Consider the following 13,249-nt stretch of genomic DNA (forward strand, 5'->3'; position numbering starts at 1 on the left):
TAGACATCCCAAGTCTATCTCCAATAAAACACGACACTCATCAAATGAATGTGACTCTTAATGCAAGTCTCTATAGGACACTAGATGCTCATTCCCAATGCCGTCAACTTGAAAGGTTTAAGATCCAACCCTTGACAGTTAGTTTCAATATGGACTTCCAATGCGCAATCCAACTATTACATGGTTGTCAAAGTGGTAGTTGGGCTTTGTTATGATGTTTGAAAGAAATGCAAACATACGTGTAATGAGCACAAAAAAAGAAATGCCAATAGCGAATACTCCATTTATTTACTGAATAATATTACATAAAATTAAGTCACTGTTAGAATAGATTACAAGTATGCCAATCTAATTGTCTTTTGGTTCACCAATTCGAATAATCTCCTACTTGACGTAGAGCCAATCACCCATCGACCTCAAATCCATCTTATCTAGATGCCGAGTATGGGCAATTTGTGACATCGACTTAGTAAGTGGATCCGGTGTGTTTTCTTCTGAGCTTACTCGGTCCATCCCAACATCACTTCTGCTCACCATCTCTCAAGGCAGATGGTAGCGTCTAAGAATATGTTTGGAATGATGATGAGACCTTGGTTCTTGTGTAATCGCCTCATTGTTATCGCAGAATATAACTACAGGCTCAGCAATGCTAGGTACCACACCCAACTCTTCAATGTAGTTTTTCATCCAAACCGCTTCCATAGCCGCTTCTGAAGTTGCTATCTATTTAGCTTTCGTGGTGGGATCCGGTGTGATTTCCTCCTTGGAACTTTCAAAGCAACCACACCACCATTTAGTTTCAATATAAAACCTGATTGAGACTTTGTATCCTCATCTTCCGGCTGGAAGCTAGCATCGCTATAACCTCCCAGTATCAATTCTCCACCACTGTAAATCAAGAGCTTATCTTTAGTCCTTTTCAGGCACCTAAGTATTCTCTTGGCTACGTTGCAGTATGCCTCTCCGACGCATGCCTGATATCTGCTCGTCATGCTCAAAGCGTATGGGACACCAAGCCTGATGCACTGGACAACATACTAACTGCTTTCTATGGCTAAAGCATAGGGGATGTCCAACATCCTTTTAAGTTCCTCATCAGTTTTTGGAGAGACTGATTCTTGGACATCTTAATCCAATGCCTCATGGGAAGGAATCCTCATTTTGATTTCTCCATCTTGAATCTCTTCATGACTTTCTCAATATATAAGGATTGGGTTAGTCCTAACATCCTTCTAGACCTATCCTTATTGATCTTGATGCCAAGGATTTAAGAGGCCTCACCCATATCCTTCATGGAAAATTGTGTGGACAACCATGCTTTAGTGTCACCCAACATCTTGACATCATTCTCAGTGAGAACGATGCCGTCTACATAAAGCACAAGGTACGCAACTGCGCTCCCACTGATCTTCTTGTATACAAAAGGATCAAATTGGTTTTTGATGAAATCATAACCCTTATAACTTCATTGAAACGTATGTTCCAACTTCGGAAAGCTTGTTTGACGCCATAGATGGACCTTTGGAGACGACAGACCCTTTGTTCTTCTCCAACGTAAGTGAAATTCTTCGGTTGATCCATGTAGATCTCTTTCTCAATGAAATCGTTGAGAAATGTCGGTTTTACATTGATCTACCATACATCATAGTCATACTATACTGCTATACCAAGCAGAATCCAAATGGACTTGGCTAGGGCTTCGGGCGAATAAGTTTTCTCAAAATTCACCCCGAGTCGTCAGGTGTATCCTTTTGCCACGAGGCTAGCCTTGAAGTGCGTAACCTCCTCGTTAGCTCCAAGCTTACGTTTGTAGATCCATTTGAACCCAACAGGTTTTACACCTTTAGGTGGGTTTACGAAGGTTCAAACTTCATTTTAATCCATCCAGTCCATACCGAACCTAATGGAATGAAGCCACTTATCCAAATCGATGTATGACATTGCTTTTTGGATATAATTGGATTATTTTCCAATTGACTAGTCAGTCCCAAGAATCCGTACCTATCAGGTGGTCGTGATTCCCTAGCCGACCTATGGAGGACTGCAACACTACCAGTGGGAACTATAGGCTCAAATAATCTTCTTTCATTCTGTCAAGGCGTCTCACTTGGTTCCTCAAGTAGCAATTCATCGCGTTGGCTATCTGCAGGAAAATCCTTTTCCAAAAATACTATGTTTCTTGATACAAAAACCTTTTGTTAGATGGATCATAGAAGTAGTATCCCGCAGTTTGTTTTGGATATTCGACAAACCTAAACAGACTAGACGTTGAGTCTAGCTTGTCTCCCACTAGCCTCTTGACGTATGCGGGACTACCCCACACTCTCAAGTCTTGCCATGCCATATCTCATAGATGGCGCTATGTTAAGAAATTTGGCCCCAAAACGAAGGCGTAATTCTGTAAAACTCATCATGGATCGAACCATGTCCAATAGGGTTTGATTCCACCTTTCAGCCACACCACAAAGTTGTTGCATTTTAGGAGGAGTCCATTGAGAGAGAGAATTTCTTTTTCTTTTAAGTAATCAATGAATTCGCCACTCAAATACTCTCCACCTCGGTAAGACTAATGGGTTATAATTTTACGGCTAGTTTGATTCTCGATTTCAACTCTGTACTTTTGAACCTTCCATAGGCCTCAGACTTGTACCTTATTAGGTAAATATAACTATACCGTGAGTGATCATCTGTGAAAATTATGAAGTATGAGAGTCTTTGATGCTCGACAGACGTCCGTGTTGGGCACCCATAATCTAATTAGACTATTGGAAAATATACAGACCATTGACTAATATACCAGCAGATCTGAGTTATTATCAACCATCAAATAAAAACTATTTTTATATATCACAAATTTATAACCATCATTGTCTAAAACAATCTTTTAATTCTATCCAAATATGATCACTAATAATTAAGTTGAGAGATTCCACGGCTTTTGTAGTGACGGGCTTCCCATCGCCTAGCCTTAGAATCATCTCGTCCTTACTTAGTCTTCTACTTCTTTCCAACATCTACAAATTGTTTCATATGTGAGTTCCACAACCGGTATTCAATACACAAGAAGCAGAATTAATTACCATATGCACTTCAATCACAAATATACCTGGGTTGGAGAGGAGTTCTGGGCACTGTCTCTTGCAATGCCCCTTTCCTTGGTAATGCATGCAGACATCATTTGCGTTCGATCGCTGAGAACCGCCAACCTTTCCATCCTCTTTTCCCATTCCCACGAGAGTAGTAGGGGCGCTCGGAATGCTAGCAGTGGCTGCGACAGTATTTCCCTTGCCCATCTTCCTCTGCCAGCGTGCAGCCCTCTTGCCTTTTTTGGAGGTTGAAGCCTCTCCTACCAATACCACCAGCGTAGACTTGTGGGTCGTCACCTCGTACCTTGACTGGATGAATTAAAAGGTCAAGGTTTTAACCATCCGTAAAGTAATAAAATTCTTTATTCCAAATAAAGGATCACTAACATGGCACTTTCCAAAAGTGAATTTGTTAGTCAATAATTTTCTTTTTTTACGATTTCCACCAATTTAATTAATGGGCTTGGGTCGATTTTAATTAAGTAAAATACAAGACCCAATTAATTAAATTTAATTTAATTAAAACCCACTTAATTAAGTCCATCATATATTTCCACTTAATAATTCTCGTTCAACCTTTGATCAAGAAAGCACATAACCATGGGTAGCCGTCTAGCAACGGTCTATCACTAGAGACTAGGTGAATTTTCATGTGAACTTTTAGGCTCCCCAGTCCATATGGGTACGATCCTTCCGTCTACCATCTTCTGGCCTTAGTCTATGGCATGGAATTGGGCGTCGGTTTCATCCTAGACTTGGCGTGTATGCTTAATACTTGATATCACTTTACACTAAATTGCACGACATCGGAACCTCTTCTTCCTATTCAACGATTGACTGTTAGGCACAACTTTATAAAGCGTAGATGCATCTCCAAGTGTATAGATGATACCTCGGTCATACTTTGACAGGGGAAGGATTATCTTCTTCGAACTCACCGTGCTGGCTACATACTTTGACTACACTAGACAAGGTTTATGATGACCATGTATGAGACACGATCACCTCTCGCACAAATCTAAGATACAGTCATCGCATGTACGTGATTGCGTTGATTCCTAAAGTCTGAGCAATACTCCCGTACTATCGGAGCTGAGGACTCAAGTCATACCCATCAAGCCTCCAATGCTTCTATATGACGTTCCCCACGAATCAGTTCAGTCGATTCGACACCTAGCCAATTGACCCATTAAAATCACATAGACGTCCCACGTATGTCGCCGATGAAATACGACACTAATCAAATGGATGCGACTCTTAATGTAAGCCACAGTAGGACTCTCGATGCCTAGTCCCGAGGTCCTCGACTTGGAACATTTCAAATGGAACTCTGAACAGTTGGTTTCATGGCTGTCATCCAATACGCAGTCTAACTGTTGCACAGTTATTAATGTTGTCTGTGGACATCCAAGCAGTGCATGACGTAATTTCGTAAGCACAACATATACATGTGCCGACAACGAATTCCCACCATATTCATTAGGACAACATTACTTAAATAAAGATTGCTTGAATGGTTCTCAAAACCATTAATCCAATTTGCTTTTGGTTACTCATTCTTACATAGAGGTTCTCGACTAAGAACATTTTAGACCTAACCCTTGGCAGTTGATTTCATGACTGCCATCCAATGTGCAATCCAGTTTTTACACGGTTGTCAAACTGGTCTGTAGACTTTGTTGTGATGTCCAAAAGAAATGAAAACATATACAATGATCACTTCAAAGGAAATGCCAATAGCGAATGCTCATTTATTTCACTAAATAAGATTACATGGATTCAAGTTACTATCATAATGGATTACAAGTATGCCAATCTAATTGGCTTCCAAGTCTCCTATAATAACATAAATTTCGAGATAGTGTTGAAATAATTACGTAAACAACCTAGTTGACAAGAATAACCATACTTTGCCAAATGAAATAACCATCATCGATCAAATTCATGTAATCCTAATTGTCCAATAATGGAAAAAAATAGTTTGATCACTAATAGAGAAGCCTGTCTAGTCATTTAACTACAGTAGCAACAGCCTTGCTGTTGCTAAGTTTAGGATTGTTTGTCTCTGCCTTCTACTCGTTTTCATCACCTCCAAACCATTTGAAAATATGAGCTTTATAGCTGGTATTCAATACCCAAGAAGTGTATTAGAAGTCAAGTTAAGGCTCAATAACAAATTATAGAGGACTTTGGGAAACTCCATCTTCTATTGCACCTGTTCACGGTAATTAATGCAAATATCTTTTGGAATCTATGACTGTCGAATCGCTTTCTCTTCACTTTACTCATGCCCAGCTAGGCAATAGGAGCACTTTGAGCTCTTGCAGTAGCTGATTCTGTCTACCCTCCTTGTTCCTCCAGCGTACAGTCCCTTTGCCTTTCGCTTCTGAGGTCGAAGTCTCACTACCAATACCGTCAAAGCAGATTTTTTAATCGTTACTTCATACTGGACCAATATGTTTATCAACTCATGAAAGTCTTTCTCAAGTCCATTCATGTTATAGTTCATGATAAACGGGTCAAAGCATCAAGGAAGAGACTGAAGGATAGCATTAATGTACTTCTCTTGTTTAAGATCAGTCTTGAGGTCCTTGGGCTTCTCCACAAGGGATAGGATCTTAACCCTATGCTCCTGTATAGAAGACCCTTCAATCATCTTAGCACCGAAAAATGCTTTTGTCATAGCATATCTAATATGCCCGTCCGAAACTGCATAAACCTGGCTCATGCGAAGCATTCTCGATTGGCACCATCATGCCTATACTACTGTTTCTGGATGTCATTGGTCATTGACGCTAGTATGATAATGCGAACCTTCTGGTTGTCCTCATGCGACTTCTCGAACATCTATTGTTGTTCACATGCGGACCCTTCCGACAAGGCTCGAGGAAGAGACCTATCTAGAACATAGCTCTGGTTCTCAAAATCTAGGACAATCCTAAGATTTCACAACTTATCATTGTGTTCGTTCTGTGAAATTTATTAGCCTCAAGAATTGCAGTGAGTGGATTCTTAGACAAATATATCAAATGTAAACAGAAACTTATTAGATTATTGTAATATTAAATATCAAGTTTAAGACATGGTCTTCAGTCATTAACCCATCCCACTATTTCTTCAAAAAGCCCACTACTCTCAAGTGGAGTTTTTGAGAAACCATTTTTAGTGGGCTTGGATTCCACAAACGCAATTCTCCATGCCCCACACTGAAAAAGCCTTTATAGGGCGTAACCTATACCATTCTCATCCAATGAGATCCCAAGTTATTTTGGCTCGCTTCTTCACGTAATCCCAAGGACGCCAAGCGAATCAAGCTACTCAGCGTTAGGCCCGGCCCATCAATCAAACAAATATCTCAACTGCTGCACCCCACAACTCGTGAGACAAGGAATATGAGTATATTCTATTTGTTCACTACAATAGTGCAGCTTTCTTCCATTTCTAACGTGCCACGACTCATGAGACCACGTAGCACCCATTGTTGTTGATGGAAGGCTAGGATTTAATAAACCATTTGAAATTTAATCCATTATGGGCCTAACATATGACTTTGACCATCCAAGTGAGAGTTAAGATTGTTGTAATCGAGAACTCATCATTATAAAATTTTTGCATGTATCAGTTTTAATCACTAAGTATAAACAGATGCATTCCAAACACATCATACTTCAAATATTAAAAAATACACCACATGCTAAAGCAAACCTAGCATGTCCTTATTGGAAGATCACAAGCCCAATCCTAAGTGACTTATTGAGCCCCCAGTGAGTCTATGGTCCATCTAGGGTGTGGTTTAACTATTACCAAATAGTAACCCATTGTCATTCTAATGGGCCTTCCTCTTTGTTCTTCTTTGATCTTGAGTTCCATCGAGGGAGTACAAATGAAAGAAGGAAATAAAACAAAGATGCATGCAGACCCAACATAAAATTAAACCATGCATACAGCCAATGGTCTTTGTGATCAACCCCATTGTTTATCAAATGAGAAATAATTAGCACATTTGTTTCAAATATAAATATGTTAAACAAATAAATACAATCCAGATATTTAAAAATAGACATCCAATATCAAATACCAAAGACATAATCAAATACAGAAAAATAATATACCAAAAATGCAATAAAAAACGTGGATATCATCCATACATCCAATGTATGATTTTTTTGTTTGTCTGGAAACATTTCTAAATTAATTTAAGGCACAATTTAATTTTAGAAAAATTCAATTTAACTAAAAATTAAAATTCGCCAAAATTAATAATTTCAGAAAAATTACAGAAATTAGGAAAATCTAATTTTTAGGGAAAAAGGACAGAAAACGGCCCATCGTTCGAAACAACAGACGACTGTTTGCTACCAGCCTCGCTTATGAGTGCATGATGCCCCTGACTGTGCGTCGTGCCAGCGTTGGGCGTGCATGCAGGGCGCCCCGTGCACTACGCTGCCGACTAGGCAGCAACAGTTACTGCCTGCGTTAGTGTACCTTGTTGGCTAGTGACCAGCCATCAAGTCAGCAACGGCCGCACCGCTCCATTTTTCAAAATTTTTTTTCTAAATTTCTTCAATTAAAAACTGAAATAAAACCATGCATTTATAGAAAATCAAATTTTCGAAAAATGCATAGATATCCATAATTTAAAAGTAAAATTAGTATATATTTTCTAATACATAATAACATGTTAATCCTAGAGCATAATACCGAACCGGGCTCTGATACCATTGAGAGAATCAGTATAGCTTGGGAAGACATCGTAAGCGTGAAATAAAAAATTAAAATGGTTCAAAAGAGTGTTCCCTTTTAAATTTTCGGTCGCTTGGTGATTGTCAAAAGCATAAAAATCAATATATAAGCATGTTAGACATTTGGCTAGATGATGAAACAAAAGGAACAAAAATGTAATATGAAACTTTACCTTTTGTTTCTTTAGATGAAACTTTACCATTTGTAATATTGAATTTTGATAGAGAAAAGGAGCAAGATTACATAGAATTAAATTCAAAATTCAATAACCACCAAGTTTGCCTCCAACGAAACCTATACACACACATGCATATAACCTTCAACCATGATGACATAACCACTCTATTTTTTTCACAAGGTGAGGAGTTTCAACTCCTTCTTAACTTGCTCCAACCACCCGCAAATTGGCTTGGATTTCAAGTATGGACCGGGCTTGATTTAATCAAACTAAATTATGCCCAACCAAAGTCCATTGGATAATAATTAATTAAATTATTTTTAGTCCAAACTAACACTATTGATTAGTATTTTTTGGAATGGTTTTATATTCTAAATTGGATCCAATTAATATAGAACAAAATGGAGAACATTTTTGGAGAGAAAAGAGAGCAAATTTCGTGGCTTAGGTGTTGGTTATACATGATATGTGTGTAGTTTTGTATATTACATACAATTAAATTCAAAATTCAATAACTACCAAGTTTGCCTCCAAGGCAATCTATACACACACATGCATATAACCTTCAACCATGATGAAATAACCACTCTATATTCTCACAATGCTGAGGAGTTTAAACTCCTTCGTAACTTGATTCATCCTTCCTCAAATGGGCTTGGACTTCAAGTATGGACCGGGCTTGATTAATCAAAATCAATTAAACCCAACCGTAGTCCATTGAATAATAATTAATTAAATTATTTTTAGCCCAACTAACTCCAAAGATTCATTTAATCCAATTAAGTAAATTTAAGCTCAAATTTTAATTAATGATCCAATCAATTAAATAAGCCAAACCAAATAAACTAATTAAATTAATTTAAAGATGCTAGGCCTAAAAATTAATTAATTCTTGAGCCATCCATCAAATGGACTAGTCAATAATGATCCAATCATTTATTTGTTCTCCTTCAGTTAATTTAATCCAATTAATTTAATTTGTTTCTTTTCAAATTAATTCCACCAATTCCATTGTTATTTGTGTGTGACTCTTTAGATTCACCCTTAGCTAAACTTGGACATTGTGTCCAATAAAAATAATTAATTAAATCTAAATTTTAATTATTTCCAATTAACTATTAATTAGAAATGCCCGTCAACATGGGTGGTCGTCTAGCAATGATCCATGGCATTAGAGACTAGGTGAATGTTGGCATCATCATTTAGGCTCTCGAGTTCCATACAGGTATGGTCCTTCCATCAACCATTTCCCGGCCTTAGTTTAGGGCATGAAATTGGATGTCGGTTGCCATCCTGGACCAGGCAACTATGTTGAATACATGAAATGCGTTTACTCTATTGATCAACAAAGAAATCATTTCCTTTTCGACAAACCGTTACAGCTATAGACTTAGAGAGTCTAAACCATCTCAAACGCATAGGAGATATATCCATCAAATACTGATAGGGGACGAATTCTATCTTGAAATCCACCTTCCTCAATACATAGTCCGACTACAATGGACAAGGCTTATAATGACCATATCGAAGACACATTCATATCTTGCCAGATCCAAGATATAGCCATCATATGCATGTGACTACCATGATTTCTCAAGTCCAAGGGCTAATCCGGTATTATCGGGGCCAGAAAATCAAGTCATATCGACCAAGCCTGCAAGGCTACCATATGACGACCCCCGTGAGTCAGTTCAATCAGCTAACAACCTTATCAACTAATCCACTAAAATAGCACAAACATCCCATATCTGTCGCTCATGAAACACAATACTCGTCCTATGAATGCAATACTTAGTGCAAGTCTCTATAGGACTCTCGATGCCCAGTTTCGAGGTCCTCGACATGAAACATTTCAGACCAACCCTCAGTACGAGATTCAATAACTCATTAGACTCAAAAGAATCTTTCATTAATCAAGTTTGTAGTCTAATTTGTCTAACAATTGACTAATAACTTGATCATGCTGGGCTACATTATTGTATACTATTTTTTAACACGAATACTAATGGTTGTTTGCTTAGTCTTGTTGCTTCTACAGTAATGACCTAGCTATCCCATAGCTTTAAGACTATATGTCTTAGCATTCTATTGTTTTTCATTCCTGCAAACCGTTTTAAAAAATGTGCATCGAGAGCAAGTTTCGAACATTGGGAATATAATTTGTAATCATGTTCACTCAACTAATGCCATAGCTCTGATGAAGGGGAGTTCACGATACTCCCTCTTCTAATGCCCTTTGACAATTTTATGCAAACATCATATGTAAATTTTGACCATCGAACCATTATTTAATTTTTCCTTTTACCCTCGCCCATTAAGGCTATAGGAGCGCTCAAAGCACTTGCAACGGATGACTTTGCTTCATCCTTATTTCTCATTAGGCATCCGACACCCTTGCCTTTCACTCTTGATGTCGAAGCCTCCAAATCCAATACCGACGGCCTAGATTCTTCAATTATTGCCTCATATTGGTCCAACTACTTTTATCAACTCTTGAATGGTCTTCTCAAACCTATTTAGAGTTCATGACAAATAGGTTCGAAGGAAGGGATGAAGAGATTGAATGAATTACGTCAATGTATATCTCCTTTCAAGATCAACATTGAGGTTATCGAGCTCTTCCACAATAGCATCTCAACCCCATGTTTGTGTACAGATGAATCTCAGTCATCTTGCTTCAAAAATGCTTCCGACACGACATATCCAATGTGCCAGTTCGGAGCATTATTGAGCCAACGTAGTCCAACTAGTTATACTACTCACGGATCATAGAAGCAGGTATGATGCTGTGGACTTTGCCATTGTCCTTATGCTTTAATCTAGAACGTTAAACGTTCTTTAAGTAAGGACTGATTTCACAAGTCCGGTAGAAGTGCCTTTTCCATGACATAAGCCTAAGTTCAAAAATTGAGGACAATCCTCCAATTTTTGCAGTAAATTTTATTAATTGTATTCAATTAAATAAATCTCAAAAAATAAATAAATTGAAAAACGGATCTACGACATGCATTCTAAACGTCGAGCAGAAATAATATGTATATTATTGCAATATTGTTTTCAATATATTATTCAGTCGTTAACTTCTCCCACTATTTCTACAAAATTTGCCACTTTCAAGTGGCGTTTCGGGAAATCCTTTCCTAGTGGGCTTGGGATCCACAAGAACAATTTAGCATGCACCGCTTTTATGATATACATGAAAAAGCCTTGTGGGAGGAAACTGATGTTATTTCATTCCATCAGATTTCTAAGATATTTTGCCTCCCTTTCCACATGATCCTGAGGACTCCATGTGAATCATGCTACTTAGTGTTAAGCCTAACCCTTCAACTAAATCACGACTCAATTGTCGCCCCACACAACTCGTGAGATAGAGAAAAAACGAGCGTGTTCCTTTATTCATAACAATAATGCAGCTTGCCTTCTATTCCAAATGTGCCACTGCTCATGAGACCATATTTGGATGGCGGTAGCTTCACAATAATATTGTTATGGATGGAAGGCCTAAAAAAATTGAAATGCCATTTCAATCCAAATCTATTATAGGTTTAATATTTAATTAATGTTGGGCTCAACCCTCTCACCTCAACTTTCACCCCCCACGACTTGTGAGATAAGGAAACAGTAAGCATGTTCCTATGTTCACAATGTTGGTGCAACTTGCCTCTAGTCCAAATGTACCACGACTCATGAGATCATACTTGAGTAGTGGTAGCTTATTCACCACATTATTATGGATGGAAACTTTGGACAGATCAAATCATTTTCATTTTAGTCCTTTTTGGGCCATAACACTTTAACTTGGTCCAACCAAGTGAGAGATGATTTTGAGTTGTTTGACCGAGACATCATCACAAAATTGTGTTACATGCATCACATTAAATGCTAAAGCAATAAATAAATTATTGCATGCCACGTTGTTAAGCACGCCCCTGTAGGATGATCACAAGCCCAACCTATGCGACCTACTGAGCCCGCAGTAAGTTTATAGTCAGTCTAAGGTGTTCCTACGCTATTTCAAATTACAAGAAGTCGTAGACTTTGTGATCATTCATCTATACATTCCATGTAATATACATCCCATGTAATGCGATAATCCATGATTGCTAATATCACAAAATAAATTATATGAAGAAAACATAGGTTCCTAATTTGCAATTAAAGGACGATCGAAAATATATGCATCCAATTCAAACAATAAATCCAATTAATAATGCAATTTTAATTTTAGAAAAATCCAATTTAATCCAAAAATTAAAAACAACATGATTAATAATGAAGAAAAATTCCAAAAAATTTAATTTTCAAAAAATAATGAAAAATGGCCTAGTCGTCGGCTATCGGTCTCTAGAGCATGCGCGCGCAAGCCTTCGTCCATGCAGGCTCCCCTCATCATGCGAACACGTTGCGCTGGCTGCAACAGTTTTTTCTGCAATTTTTCTTCCTTTTTTCTTTGTATTCCATATGAAACAACAAAATAAAGCATAAATCAAGAAAAATTCAAAATTTTTTTATATGCTTTAATCATCCATAAATTGCAAAAACTAACGAACCATTTTCATCATATAACCATTAAATGCAATGCGATAAAACATGCTTCAAAAGACCATAAAATCATGTTAATCACATATTCATCAACCCCTACATCGAACCGGACTCTGATACCTCTTGAAGGGATCGCGTGGAAGACCCAGGAATGCGCTAGTGGAAGCGATAACTAAAAAATGCTTAATAACAAAAAATTAAACTCAAAATTAAATGAATCCAAAGGATATACCCTTGGAGTTCCCTGACGTTCAATGTACTAAAATATAAACGAACATGAGGTTCATGTAAAATCCACATAAATCGGAAAACGTAAAGGGAAAAACGAAACCTTTAACTTTCACGGTTGCTTGAAATGCTATTCACTTGAGGCTCCAACATAGCAGCCCTCTAATTCGTCCACAACACACCGGAGTCAGGACCTCTACGTCATCTTTACTCGAAGAAAAGAAGAGAAAAACGAATCTAGTGTTAAAGGGAAACGGGGGCGGCTCAAAGCTACCTTGGAACATGGGGATTTTTTTTTTGCTTTGTGTAATAATGATTATAATTATTTTTTAAATAATTATATTTCATATATATATACCTCGTTTGATAATTAAGAATGTTTCTAAATACATTCTATTATTTACAAGGTATATTTTTCTTCATTCCAAATAAAAAGATCCCGAAAATGGCTTGAGTTGCACTTTCGAAA

At 37.6% G+C, this 13,249-nt stretch overlaps 1 pseudogene; it reads right to left on the bottom strand.

Annotated features, from left to right (window-relative positions):
• Positions 1-384: 384 nt before the first annotated feature.
• LOC148784636 (secreted RxLR effector protein 161 pseudogene) overlaps positions 385-13,249 on the bottom strand; it is a 53,033-nt pseudogene continuing 40,168 nt past the window's right edge.

The sequence above is a fragment of the Sesamum indicum genome, linkage group LG12, assembly GCF_026168435.1.
Source record: "Sesamum indicum cultivar Baizhima isolate 11 linkage group LG12, ASM2616843v1, whole genome shotgun sequence".
Lineage (NCBI taxonomy): Eukaryota > Viridiplantae > Streptophyta > Magnoliopsida > Lamiales > Pedaliaceae > Sesamum > Sesamum indicum.